Genomic DNA, 12,793 nt, shown 5'->3' with positions numbered 1-12,793 from the left:
CCTTAAGACCTTATTTACATACTTTTAAACCTATTAAGATGATTTACTGACCTAGTACTATTTGCCTTAGGTTGAGGACCTTCGGACCGATTACTTGCACACCTTTTTCGAACCGACTTTACGACTACATTATCATTGTGAGTTATAGCATTCCCTTTTTACTTTAACATATTTTGGGAACTGAGAATACATGCGGATTTTATGTTTTACATACTAGGCACGAGTACTTAAACTTATATATGTGTGGGTTATACAACGGCATAAACATTCCCTTAGCTCGGTAACGTTTAATCATTGGTTTTTGAACCGTGAACGCGAATCTTAGATATGGATCCACAGGGTTTGACATCCCCACTCGGGCTAGTAGCGCTAGCATTTAATGGGTGTTTAATACTTCGTAGACATACGCACTTGCCAAGTGTACTTTCAGGGGGTATAAACGTTAAGTTAGTTACCAAGTGCCCACGGTTAACATATACTTTATCATACTGTTTTAAAACGCTCTTTGTAGCACTGAAATCTCGTGGCCTACCTTACATACTGTTATACTTAAACTATAGCTCACCAACCTTTGTGTTGACATTTTTAAGCATGTTTTTCTCAGGTGCTTGAGGTTAGCTTCCGCTGTGTACTAGTCGTGCTGTAGACACCCGCGGCTTAGAGTTGTTATCGCATGGACTACTTTATTTTGCATTCAAACATTAGTACTTTTGAACTATGACTTGTAACGACCATTGTGGTCACATACACTTATTATTTGCTTCTACTTAGTGAAGCATGCTTTTGGATTGTAAAACATTCGATGTTGGTTTAGACATCACTTTATTATTGAATGCAAACTCTTTTTGAAAATGCATATAGTACTTAACCTTGTAATGATCCTGTTGTTGATGATTCGTACACGATGGTTTTGTACGGGGCATCACATTTGGTATCAGAGCATTGGTTGTAGGGAATTAGGTTGCATTAGTGAGTCTAAGACCGACCCGAGTAGGATTCACTAATAGGACTAATCTACAACTTGCTAGTTTACTTGTTTCCGCTAAACTTACTGCATGCTGCTGCTTACTGTTACTGCTATATGCCGTATGCTACTACATGATTTCACTACTGCATGCTATTACTTGCTTTCGATTGCATGCTACCTTCGTACGATTTGCTGTTATTGCCATGCTACTTATTGTTATACATGATTTAAACTGTTGGCTTAATACGTGCTTGCTTTATGACTTACTGACATGGAAAATTTATTTTCCTTGTTCAGATGTCGGATGTACCACCTGCTAGCGTTTTGGTCAGTTTAGACTCTTCAGTTACTCCACCTACCACCGTTGCCGATCCACCGATCCCGATACGCACAAGTGACCCCGGCGCTTCATCTTCCGGGACTAGCAGCCAGCCGCCTGCACCAATGACTACTTCTGATGGACACGTGAGCCCTACGGAGATTCCAGCTCCGTCTGCTCCCGGACCCTCGGAGTCACAGCCCTGCATCGGTGGTGTTGTGATCCCCGCGGAGTTCGGGGAAGGGCCATTCCGTAACCATATGCGCATGCCGTGCCGACGTACTCCAGATGGACGTTTAGTGCCGATTCCGCCAGGCAGACACAGAGAGATGTTGGCCGCCTTCGGACTGCCAGTTCAGCCACCCGTGCCACCACCGCATGATTCGGATGACTCATCATCCGCCGATTCTTCATCAGATGATTCTTCATCAGACTCCAGTGACGACGAAGACCCGGCTGACGTACCTATACAGGCACCCTCCACCCCACCGAAGAAGCGGTACCGTCCTGACGGAACCGTCATTCCAGGGGTGAATGGGGGTCGTGCTTTCACTGACGCTTTTGGTCGGCGTCGGAGGGTTACTGCCCGTAAGCGGCTTGTGCAGTACCCTGCCGACCCACTCATACGTAAGGCACCTCGTTACGTGCTGACTATTTCTGGAGCCGGGACTTCTGCACCCCGTTTCGTGCGGTCTGCACCACCCGCTCCACCAGCACCACCTGCACCACCTGCCCCACCATCTCCCACTGTCGAAGAATTGACAAGGGAGGTGGGAACCCTCCGAGCTCGGGTTACTGAGCTCGAGGAGCAGTTGGCTCAGGTTTTAGACATCCTACACCCACCTTCACCGTAGGACCTTTTGTATTAGATTTCGTTATGTAATCTAGTTGTAGTTTTATGTTTCACTTATGTATTGTACGGACTTATTCAGATGTATGAAACTTATTATTATTAATGAATGGAACTTTGCGTTATTTAATTCTTGCACGATGTCCTATTTACATTACTGTACGATGATTCTATGGTATTTGTACCTAGATGCGTTCTTTAATAACATGTGATGTTTTGATTCCATGTTGGTTACTATATACTGTATTATTACTACTTGCATACTGAATTTTGACTTGAGTCAAAATTTTTGTTTAGAACATCATGGCTAACGGTCGATCCACACCTACTGCTGCTCAAATTGAAGAGATGATCCAAGAACGTGTAGCTGCAGCCCCAGCAGAAAGAAACCTCCAAGCTCCACCGCCACCACCACCGGTTATCCCACCCGTTCGAAATGGGTGTACTTACAAGGAATTCCAGAGCTGCAAACCGCATAACTTCAGTGGAACCGAGGGACCGGTTGGTCTCACCAGATGGTTCGAGAAACTTGAATCAGTATTCCGAGTTAGCAACTGTTCAGAGGACAACAAGACCAAGTTTGCTTCGTGCACGCTATCTGACGGTGCGCTAACGTGGTGGAACACGTTAGCTCAAGCGAAAGGTATCGATGAGGCGTATGCTATGCCATGGAAGGAATTCAAAGCGGCTATGATTGATGAGTATTGTCCGAGAATCGAAATACAAAAGATGGAGATGGAATTCATACAGCTAAAGGCCGTTGGGAACGACCTTGATGGTTACAACAGGAGATTTTTGGAACTAGCTCTTATGTGTCCAACAATGGTCACCCCAGAATTCAAGCGTATGGAGAGATACTTCTAGGGACTCCCTAAGTCCATAGAAGGAAACGTCACATCGTCCAAACCACCGAATGTTCCCGAAGCAATGCGCATGGCGCATACTCTCATGAACCAAATCATTATTGATGAGCCGGAGAAGGCTAAGTTTGAAGCTGGTAGTAGCGAAAAGCGAAAGTGGGATAATAACAACAACAACAACAACAACAACAACCACCACCACAACAACAGAGGGAGAACCTATGACCAGACCCCCGCCAAGAGGCACAACAACGGTGGAAACCCCAACCCCAACAACAACACCAACTCAAACCCGAACTACAAAGGAACCTTACCACAATGCAAGAGGTGTTACAAACACCACACTGGGTATTGCAATGTTGTCTGCGAGAAGTGCCAACGGGCTGGGCATATCGGGAAGGACTGCAAGGTCACCACTTTGAATGGGAAGCCGAACACCAATGGACCTAAGAAGTGCTACGAATGTGGACAGACGGGCCATTTCAGAAATGCGTGCCCAAACAAGCGAAAAGACAGCGGACCACCCCGTGGTAGAGCTTTTAATGTTAATGCAAGGGATGCACGCGATAACCCCGACTTGGTGACAGGTATATTCACAATCAACAATCTTTTAGCTTTTGTCTTGTTTGATACTGGTGCGGATAGAAGTTATGTATGTAGACATTTTTGCGATAAGATTAATTGGTCATTAGTCCCATTAAAAGAATGTATGCTTGTCGAGGTCGCCAATGGAAAACTTGAAAAGGTTTACCATATTAGTCATGGAGCTATTATCAACATAGCTGGTGCAGATTTCGAAATTGATTTGATACCTATCAAACTGGGAAGTTTTGACGTGATCGTTGGTATGGATTGGTTGAGCAAGATAAGGGCCGATATTATCTGTGGATATAAAGCACTTCGCATACCACAAGGAGATGGCGAACCACTAGTTATCTATGGAGAGAGATGTACCTCGAAGTTGAACCTCATTAGTTGCGTGAAAGCGCAAAAGATCATGAAGAAGGGACGTTTTGCTGTCCTAGCACATGTGAAAGCGGTAGAAACTGAGGTGAAAAGCGTGAATGACGTTCGAATTGTGAACGAATTTTCTGATGTCTTCCCAGAGGAGTTGCCTGGATTGCCGCCGCAGAGAGCCGTAGAGTTTCAGATTGATTTAGTGCCAGGAGCTGCACCTGTAGCTCGCGCACCTTATAGACTCGCACCTTCCGAGATGCAAGAATTACAGAGTCAACTACAAGAGCTGTTAGATCGAGGGTTTATCCAACCAAGTTTCTCGCCTTGGGGCGCACCTGTTCTGTTTGTGAAGAAGAAGGATGGATCCTTCCGTATGTGTATCGACTACCTTGAACTCAATAAATTGACTATCAAGAATCGGTATCCTCTTCCACGAATTGACGATCTTTTGATCAACTACAAGGATCGAGTTTCTACTTAAAGATCGATTTGCGATCCGGTTATCACCAGTTGAGGGTGAAGGAAAGTGACGTGATGAAGACTGCATTCAGGACCCGTTATAGTCATTATGAGTTTCTCGTGATGCCATTCGGTTTGTCAAATGCACCTGCCGTGTTCATGGACCTCATGAATCGTGTCTGCAAGCCGTACTTGGATAAGTTTGTTATCGTATTCATAGATGATATCCTCATCTACTCTAAGAGCGAAGAAGAACATGAGCAACACCTCCGACTAGTACTTGAACTCTTGAGACAAGAGCAACTTTACGCCAAATTCTCCAAGTGTGAATTTTGGTTGAAGGAAGTTCAGTTTCTGGGTCATGTTGTGAGCGACCAGGGTATCAAAGTTGATCCCGCCAAGATTGAAGCCATTAGCAAGTGGGAGACCCCCACTACTCCGACGCATATTCGCCAATTCCTAGGTCTCGCCAGTTATTACCGAAGGTTTATCGAAGGATTCTCTCTGATTGCGCGTCCTTTGACCGCGCTGACTCACAAGGGTAAGAAGTTCATTTGGGAACCCGCACACGAATCAGCATTCCAAACTTTGAAGAAGAAGTTAACCACCGCACCTATCCTATCTCTTCCCGAAGGCAGTGACGACTTTGTTGTTTATTGTGATGCATCGAAGAGTGGTTTTGGTTGTGTACTGATGCAACGATCAAAGGTTATCGCTTATGCCTCCCGACAACTGAAGATTCACGAGCGGAACTACACTACACATGATCTTGAACTTGGAGCCGTTGTCTTTGCGCTCAAATTGTGGAGACATTATTTTTATGGAACTAAGAGCACTATCTTCACCGATCACAAGAGTCTCCAGCACATCTTCGATCAGAAGCAACTGAATATGAGACAGCGTCGATGGATCGAGACGCTCAACGACTACGATTGTGAACTCCGTTATCACCCTGGCAAGGCCAATGTTGTAGCTGACGCTTTAAGCCGAAAGGAGAGGACGGCACCTCTTCGTGTTAGGGCTCTGAACATCACCATCCATTTGAACCTCAACAGTCAGATCAGAGTAGCCCAAGATGAGGCTCTCAAGGAGGAGAACATATCTCACGAACATTTGAACATACTTGTCTCTCGATTCGAGGTTAGGGAGTCTGGACTCCGATGTTATGCCGGAAGAATTTGGGTACCTCTTTATGGAGATCTACGGAACCTTATACTAGATGAAGCACACAAATCAAGATATTCGATTCACCCTGGAGCGGGCAAGATGTGCCACGACCTTAAAAAACAGTATTGGTGGCCGAATCTTAAGAAGGACGTTGCGACTTATGTTGGTAAGTGTTTAACTTGCTCGAAGGTTAAAGCCAAGCATCAGAGACCTTCTGGGTTACTTCAGCAACCGGAGATCCCACAATGGAAGTGGGAAAGGATCACAATGGATTTCATTACTAAGCTGCCGAAGACGGTGGGCGGATACGATACTATTTGGGTTATTGTTGACCGCCTTACCAAATCTGCACACTTCCTAGCGATGAAGGAAACTGATACGATGGAAAGACTTGCTCAATTATACATTAAGGAGGTTGTATCACAACACGGTGTACCTTTATCGATCATCTCAGATCGCGATCCCCGTTTTGCTTCTAGATTTTGGCGTTCTTTGCAAGAAGCCATGGGAACTCGTCTTGACATGAGTACTGCTTATCATCCACAAACCTACGGGCAAAGTGAACGAACGATTCAGACGTTGGAAGACATGTTGCGTGCATGTGTCATTGATTTTGGAAAGGCCTGGGAAAGGCATTTGCCACTAGCTGAATTCTCGTACAACAACAGTTATCACTCAAGCATTAATGCCGCACCTTTCGAAGCATTGTATGGCTGTAAGTGCCGATCTCCTATTTTTTGGGCCGAAGTAGGCGAAAAGCAAATCACCGGACCCGAGGTAGTCCATGAAACGACGGAGAAGATTCCTCAGATTCAAGCTAGACTTAAGACTGCCCGTGATCACCAAAAGAGTTATGCCGATATTAAACGAAAAGACTTTGAATTCAATGTTGGAGATCGTGTAATGTTGAAGGTTGCACCTTGGAAGGGTGTGATTCGCTTTGGAAAACGTGGAAAGTTAAACCCACGATACATTGGTCCTTTTGAAATCTTGGAACGTGTTGGACCCGTTTCATAGCGTTTGGATCTACCAGCACAATTGAGCTCAGTTCATCCTACCTTCCATGTGTCAAACTTGAAGAGGTGTCTTGCTGCACCTGAACTTATCATACCACTTGAGGAACTTACGATTGACGACAAACTCCACTTTGTGGAAGAACCAGTTGAGATTATGGATCGTGAAATAAAAACTTTGAAACGCAACAAGATTCCGATCGTCCGAGTGCGATGGAATGCCAAACGAGGACCTGAGTTTACTTGGGAGCGAGAGGATCAAATGATGTGGAAGTATCCTCACCTTTTTCCGACTCCTCCATCTACCTCAGCTTAAATTTCGGGACGAAATTTTCTTTAACAGGTAGGTAATGTAACGACCCTGGAATTTCCAACGTTTATTTATTAATAATTCTGGAATTTCCAACGTTTAATTAATAATAATTATTATTATTAATACGTGTGATAAAACGAATGTATGTTATTACATTTACATGTTGCCATGATTGCCCGAACTTGACTTTTAAGTGCCCGAAACGTCTTTGTGACACGCGAAACTTGCACGAATAATATTTTCAAGTATTATTTACATTCATGATTAATTTTATTAATCATTTTAATTAACTATGGTGATTAGTTAGTTACTTGGGCTTTATTTGGATTTAATTGTTAATTACGTGAACTTGGGCTTTATTAGTGTTATGGACTTGTGACCTTAGGCTTATAAGCCCACCCTACCTTTTAAGTGAACTACTTAGCCCATGTCTTTCAAAGTGTAAGTATCATTTAGTGACATAACTAGCTAGTTTGTTCATTTGGAATCTAGTTAACTCTTAATCCCCATGCAACTACACCTTTTATCCACACTTTTAAGGCTTTACATGCAAGGACCCAAAGAACAAATCCCTCCCCCTTTTTCTCAACCAAACCATCGGTTTGGGGACACCCATAAGGGGTTTTTATTTCATTTTTTTTCTCATAACTCTCACACTTGTATGCTCTCTCAAAAACACACTTCAACTTGCACTTCAACTTTCCTTTCTTTTTCTCTCAAGATTGTAAGTAACTTGAGACAACTCTTTCTTCTCTTTTTCTTGCTAAAACCGAATTCCACATTCACATATCATCATCATCATCTTTGTTCTTTAATATTGTAAAATTACTTGATACTTGTTAGATGTTGGTGTTATTTAGTTACATGAACTTTATTGATATTATTTTCTTACTAGTTTCAAGAATCAACTCTTTAGTTGATTCTTCATAATATCTTGTATTTATCAAGAACACAAGAACATAAACTTACTAGTTTATGATTCTACATTTAATGTTTCCAAAGATTTAATGTTCATGTGTTGATAAACTCATACTTGTAGTTCTTGAAGTAAACTTAAAGTTTACTTTACTTAAAGATCAAACCTTGGTTGAATCTTTAAAAGTATGAACAAACCATGAACTTTTACTTGATTACTTAGTTTACTTTATCATTTTGTACACTTTAATTTCATGTAATTAGTTTAAATGATCAAGTACTACAAGTTAGTCTTGATCTCATTAATCTTGAACTAAAAGTTAACTTTGAAAGTTCAAGAACACACAAATAAGTTTTCTTTAAATATAACCTTGTATACTTATGCTTGATCTAGACTTTTGAGTCTTGGATCTTCAAGATCTAACTAAGAACTATGTTCTACATCTTAAGATCTTGATTAGTTAGTTTACTTTCAAGTTTGTAACTTATTATTAGTTTTAAAGTTCATGTATGTGTTAGATCTAAGACTTTGATGTAACTTTGGTTCATCAAAACACTTACAACTCTTAAGTAAAGTTGTGCTACATGTCTTGGACTTTCACAAGGGTTATGATGGTCAAAACTTGGTAAATATGATGTAAACACATCAATGAGTTGTACACTTGAAGCTATAGGCATCAAGGATGAGAACCATGATGAACATCAAACACCAAACCCACCGGAACCCATTATTTTTCTGCTTACTGTTCTCTGCCTATTGTTCTGCTGTTTCTGTAACAGACCAGTAGATCTGGGCTGTTGTGATTATGATTTTCAAATAGTTCTTTTTGATTAGATAACTTTTCATATAGGACTCATCTTAATCCGAGTTACGGTTTAGGATTTATGGCCCTCCGATCGTCACTATGTCCTTTAACATTGTGCAGAAATTTCTGACCTACTCGCACTTAGACCGTCGCCACGGTCAAACGAAGACGAGTTTGCTTCAGTAAATTTTACCACACTTAAGGGACTCATATATGGAGCCATGGCCACTGGTCTCACCTTATTTCAGTAAGGGTAGAGGCCGTGGTGACTGATCGAAGTCAGCTTTTGTTTTAAACTACTTTCATAAACGAAACTTACTTTACGCCTTTCGTTTGATGATGAATGATGATGACCCTTAAGACCTTATTTACATACTTTTAAACCTATTAAGACGATTTACTGACCTAGTACTATTTGCCTTAGGTTGAGGACCTTCGGACCGATTACTTGCACACCTTTTCCGAACCGACTTTACGACTACATTATCATTGTGAGTTATATCATTCCCTTTTTACTTTAACATATTTTGGGAACTGAGAATACATGCGGATTTTATGTTTTACATACTAGGCACGAGTACTTAAACTTATATATGTGTGGGTTATACAACGGCATAAACATTCCCTTTAGCTCGATAACGTTTAATCATTGGTTTTTGAACCGTGAACGCGAATCTTAGATATGGATCCATAGGGTTTGACATCCCCACTCGGGCTAGTAGCGCTAGCATTTAATGGGTGTTTAATACTTCGTAGACATACGCACTTGCCAGGTGTACTTTCAGGGGGTATAAACGTTAAGTTAGTTACCAAGTGCCCACGGTTAACATATACTTTATCATACTGTTTTAAAACGCTCTTTGTAGCACTGAAATCTCGTGGCCTACCTTACATATTGTTATACTTAAACTATAGCTCACCAACCTTTGTGTTGACATTTTTAAGCATGTTTTTCTCAGGTGCTTGAGGTTAGCTTCCGCTGTGTACTAGTCGTGCTGTAGACACCCGCTGCATAGAGTTGTTATCGCATGGACTACTTTATTTTGCATTCAAACATTAGTACTTTTGAACTATGACTTGTAACGACCATTGTGGTCACATACACTTATTATTTGCTTCTACTTAGTGAAGCATGCTTTTGGATTGTAAAACATTCGATGTTGGTTTAGACATCACTTTATTATTGAATGCAAACTCTTTTTGAAAACGCATATAGTATTTAACCTTGTAATGATCCTGTTGTTGATGATTCGTACACGATGATTTTGTACGGGGCATCACAGGTATTATTATGATACTTATTAAAAGAATAATCATAATCTATAAATATAAATATAATTATCTAAATAAAAGAGAAATACAAATAAAAATATAAATACAGATATAGAAAATTGGATATATATAATTACATATATATAAATAACAGATATATATTTATATATAAATGTTTATACAAATAAATATATACATATACGAGTATATACAGATATTACAGCGGATTCTGTTTCAAATCCTTATCAAACTGTAGGTAATTTCTTCTCTGTTCAAGATAGTACAAATCACGACCATAATGATATTAAATCTGTTAGTAGTTGCAATCAAACTTTTATTTTTTGTTTTTCTTGTTTGTTCGTTCTTCTGCTGGATTCCTTGTGTCGATCCATCAATCTGCCATAAGTAATCGATATGCTTAATAATATGGATTAACTCATTCATTTCTTCAATACCATCCTCCACTCATTTAAACTTTCACAAACCACCATTTAATCAACATTTGCTACTGCTAATGTACTGCTACAGCTGCTTGTTTTCTGTTTATATTTTAATCTCCCTGAATCATCCACTATCATTGTTTACGTTTTCTTGTTTCTTGTTTCTGCATATTCGATCAAACCACCATTTCTTGTTCTTTAAATAGTGTTCATCCATCAACAATCAAACCAACACAACCCATTTGTTCTTCTTCCTTATACAAACCGAGAACACCATTCTTGTTGGACCCATAACCATCGACCAATAACCACCATGAAACCATTCGGGAATCACCATCACTTGAATTCACCATCCCCACCATTCTTTTCCCTGTATTCTTCGATGTTGTAAATGAAATGTCCCGTTCTTATTGATTAAAAACGTTCCATATTAATTGATTTCTTTGCGAGGTTTTGACCTCTATATGAGACATTTTTCAAAGACTGCATTCATTTTTAAAACAAACCATAACCTTTATTTCATCAATAAAGGTTTAAAAAGCTTTACGTAGATTATCAAATAATGATAATCTAAAATATCCTGTTTACACACGACCATTACATAATGGTTTACAATACAAATATGTTACAACAAAATAAGTTTCTTGAATGCAGTTTTTACACAATATCATACAAGCATGGACTCCAAATCTCGTCCTTATTTAAGTATGCGACAGCGGAAGCTCTTAATAATCACCTGAGAATAAACATGCTTAAAACGTCAACAAAAATGTTGGTGAGTTATAGGTTTAACCTATATATATCAAATCATAATAATAGACCACAAGATTTCATATTTCAATACACATCCCATACATAGAAATAAAAATCATTCATATGGTGAACACCTGGTAACCGACAATAACAAGATGCATATATAAGAATATCCCCATCATTCCGGGACACCCTTCGGATATGATATAAATTTCGAAGTACTAAAGCATCCGGTACTTTGGATGGGGTTTGTTAGGCCCAATAGATCTATCTTTAGGATTCGCGTCAATTAGGGTGTCTGTTCCCTAATTCTTAGATTACCAGACTTAATAAAAAGGGGCATATTCGATTTCGATAATTCAACCATAGAATGTAGTTTCACGTACTTGTGTCTATTTTGTAAATCATTTATAAAACCTGCATGTATTCTCATCCCAAAAATATTAGATTTTAAAAGTGGGACTATAACTCACTTTCACAGATTTTTACTTCGTCGGGAAGTAAGACTTGGCCACTGTTGATTCACGAACCTATAACAATATATACATATATATTAAAGTATGTTCAAAATATATTTACAACACTTTTAATATATTTTGATGTTTTAAGTTTATTAAGTCAGCTGTCCTCGTTAGTAACCTACAACTAGTTGTCCACAGTTAGATGTACAGAAATAAATCGATAAATATTATCTTGAATCAATCCACGACCCAGTGTATACGTATCTCAGTATTGATCACAACTCAAACTATATATATTTTGGAATCAACCTCAACCCTGTATAGCTAACTCCAACATTCACATATAGAGTGTCTATGGTTGTTCCGAAATATATATAGATGTGTCGACATGATAGGTCGAAACATTGTAAACGTGTCTATGGTATCTCAAGATTACATAATATACAATACAAGTTGATTAAGTTATGGTTGGAATAGATTTGTTACCAATTTTCACGTAGCTAAAATGAGAAAAATTATCCAATCTTGTTTTACCCATAACTTCTTCATTTTAAATCCGTTTTGAGTGAATCAAATTGCTATGGTTTCATATTGAACTCTATTTTATGAATCTAAACAGAAAAGTATAGGTTTATAGTCGGAAAAATAAGTTACAAGTCGTTTTTGTAAAGGTAGTCATTTCAGTCGAAAGAACGACGTCTAGATGACCATTTTAGAAAACATACTTCCACTTTGAGTTTAATCATAATTTTTGGATATAGTTTCATGTTCATAATAAAAATCATTTTCTCAGAATAACAACTTTAAAATCAAAGTTTATCATAGTTTTTAATTAACTAACCCAAAACAGCCCGCGGTGTTACTACGACGGCGTAAATCCGGTTTTACGGTGTTTTTCGTGTTTCCAGGTTTTAAATCATTAAGTTAGCATATCATATAGATATAGAACATGTGTTTAGTTGATTTTAAAAGTCAAGTTAGAAGGATTAACTTTTGTTTGCGAACAAGTTTAGAATTAACTAAACTATGTTCTAGTGATTACAAGTTTAAACCTTCGAATAAGATAGCTTTATATGTATGAATCGAATGATGTTATGAACATCATTACTACCTTAATTTCCTTGGATAAACCTACTGGAAAAGAGAAAAATGGATCTAGCTTCAATGGATCCTTGGATGGCTCGAAGTTCTTGAAGCAGAATCATGACACGAAAACAAGTTCAAGTAAGATCATCACTTGA

The sequence above is a fragment of the Rutidosis leptorrhynchoides genome, chromosome 2 (assembly GCF_046630445.1).
Source record: "Rutidosis leptorrhynchoides isolate AG116_Rl617_1_P2 chromosome 2, CSIRO_AGI_Rlap_v1, whole genome shotgun sequence".
NCBI lineage: Eukaryota > Viridiplantae > Streptophyta > Magnoliopsida > Asterales > Asteraceae > Rutidosis > Rutidosis leptorrhynchoides.
The sequence above is the reverse complement of the archived record's forward strand: the minus strand, read 5'-3'. Positions refer to the sequence as shown.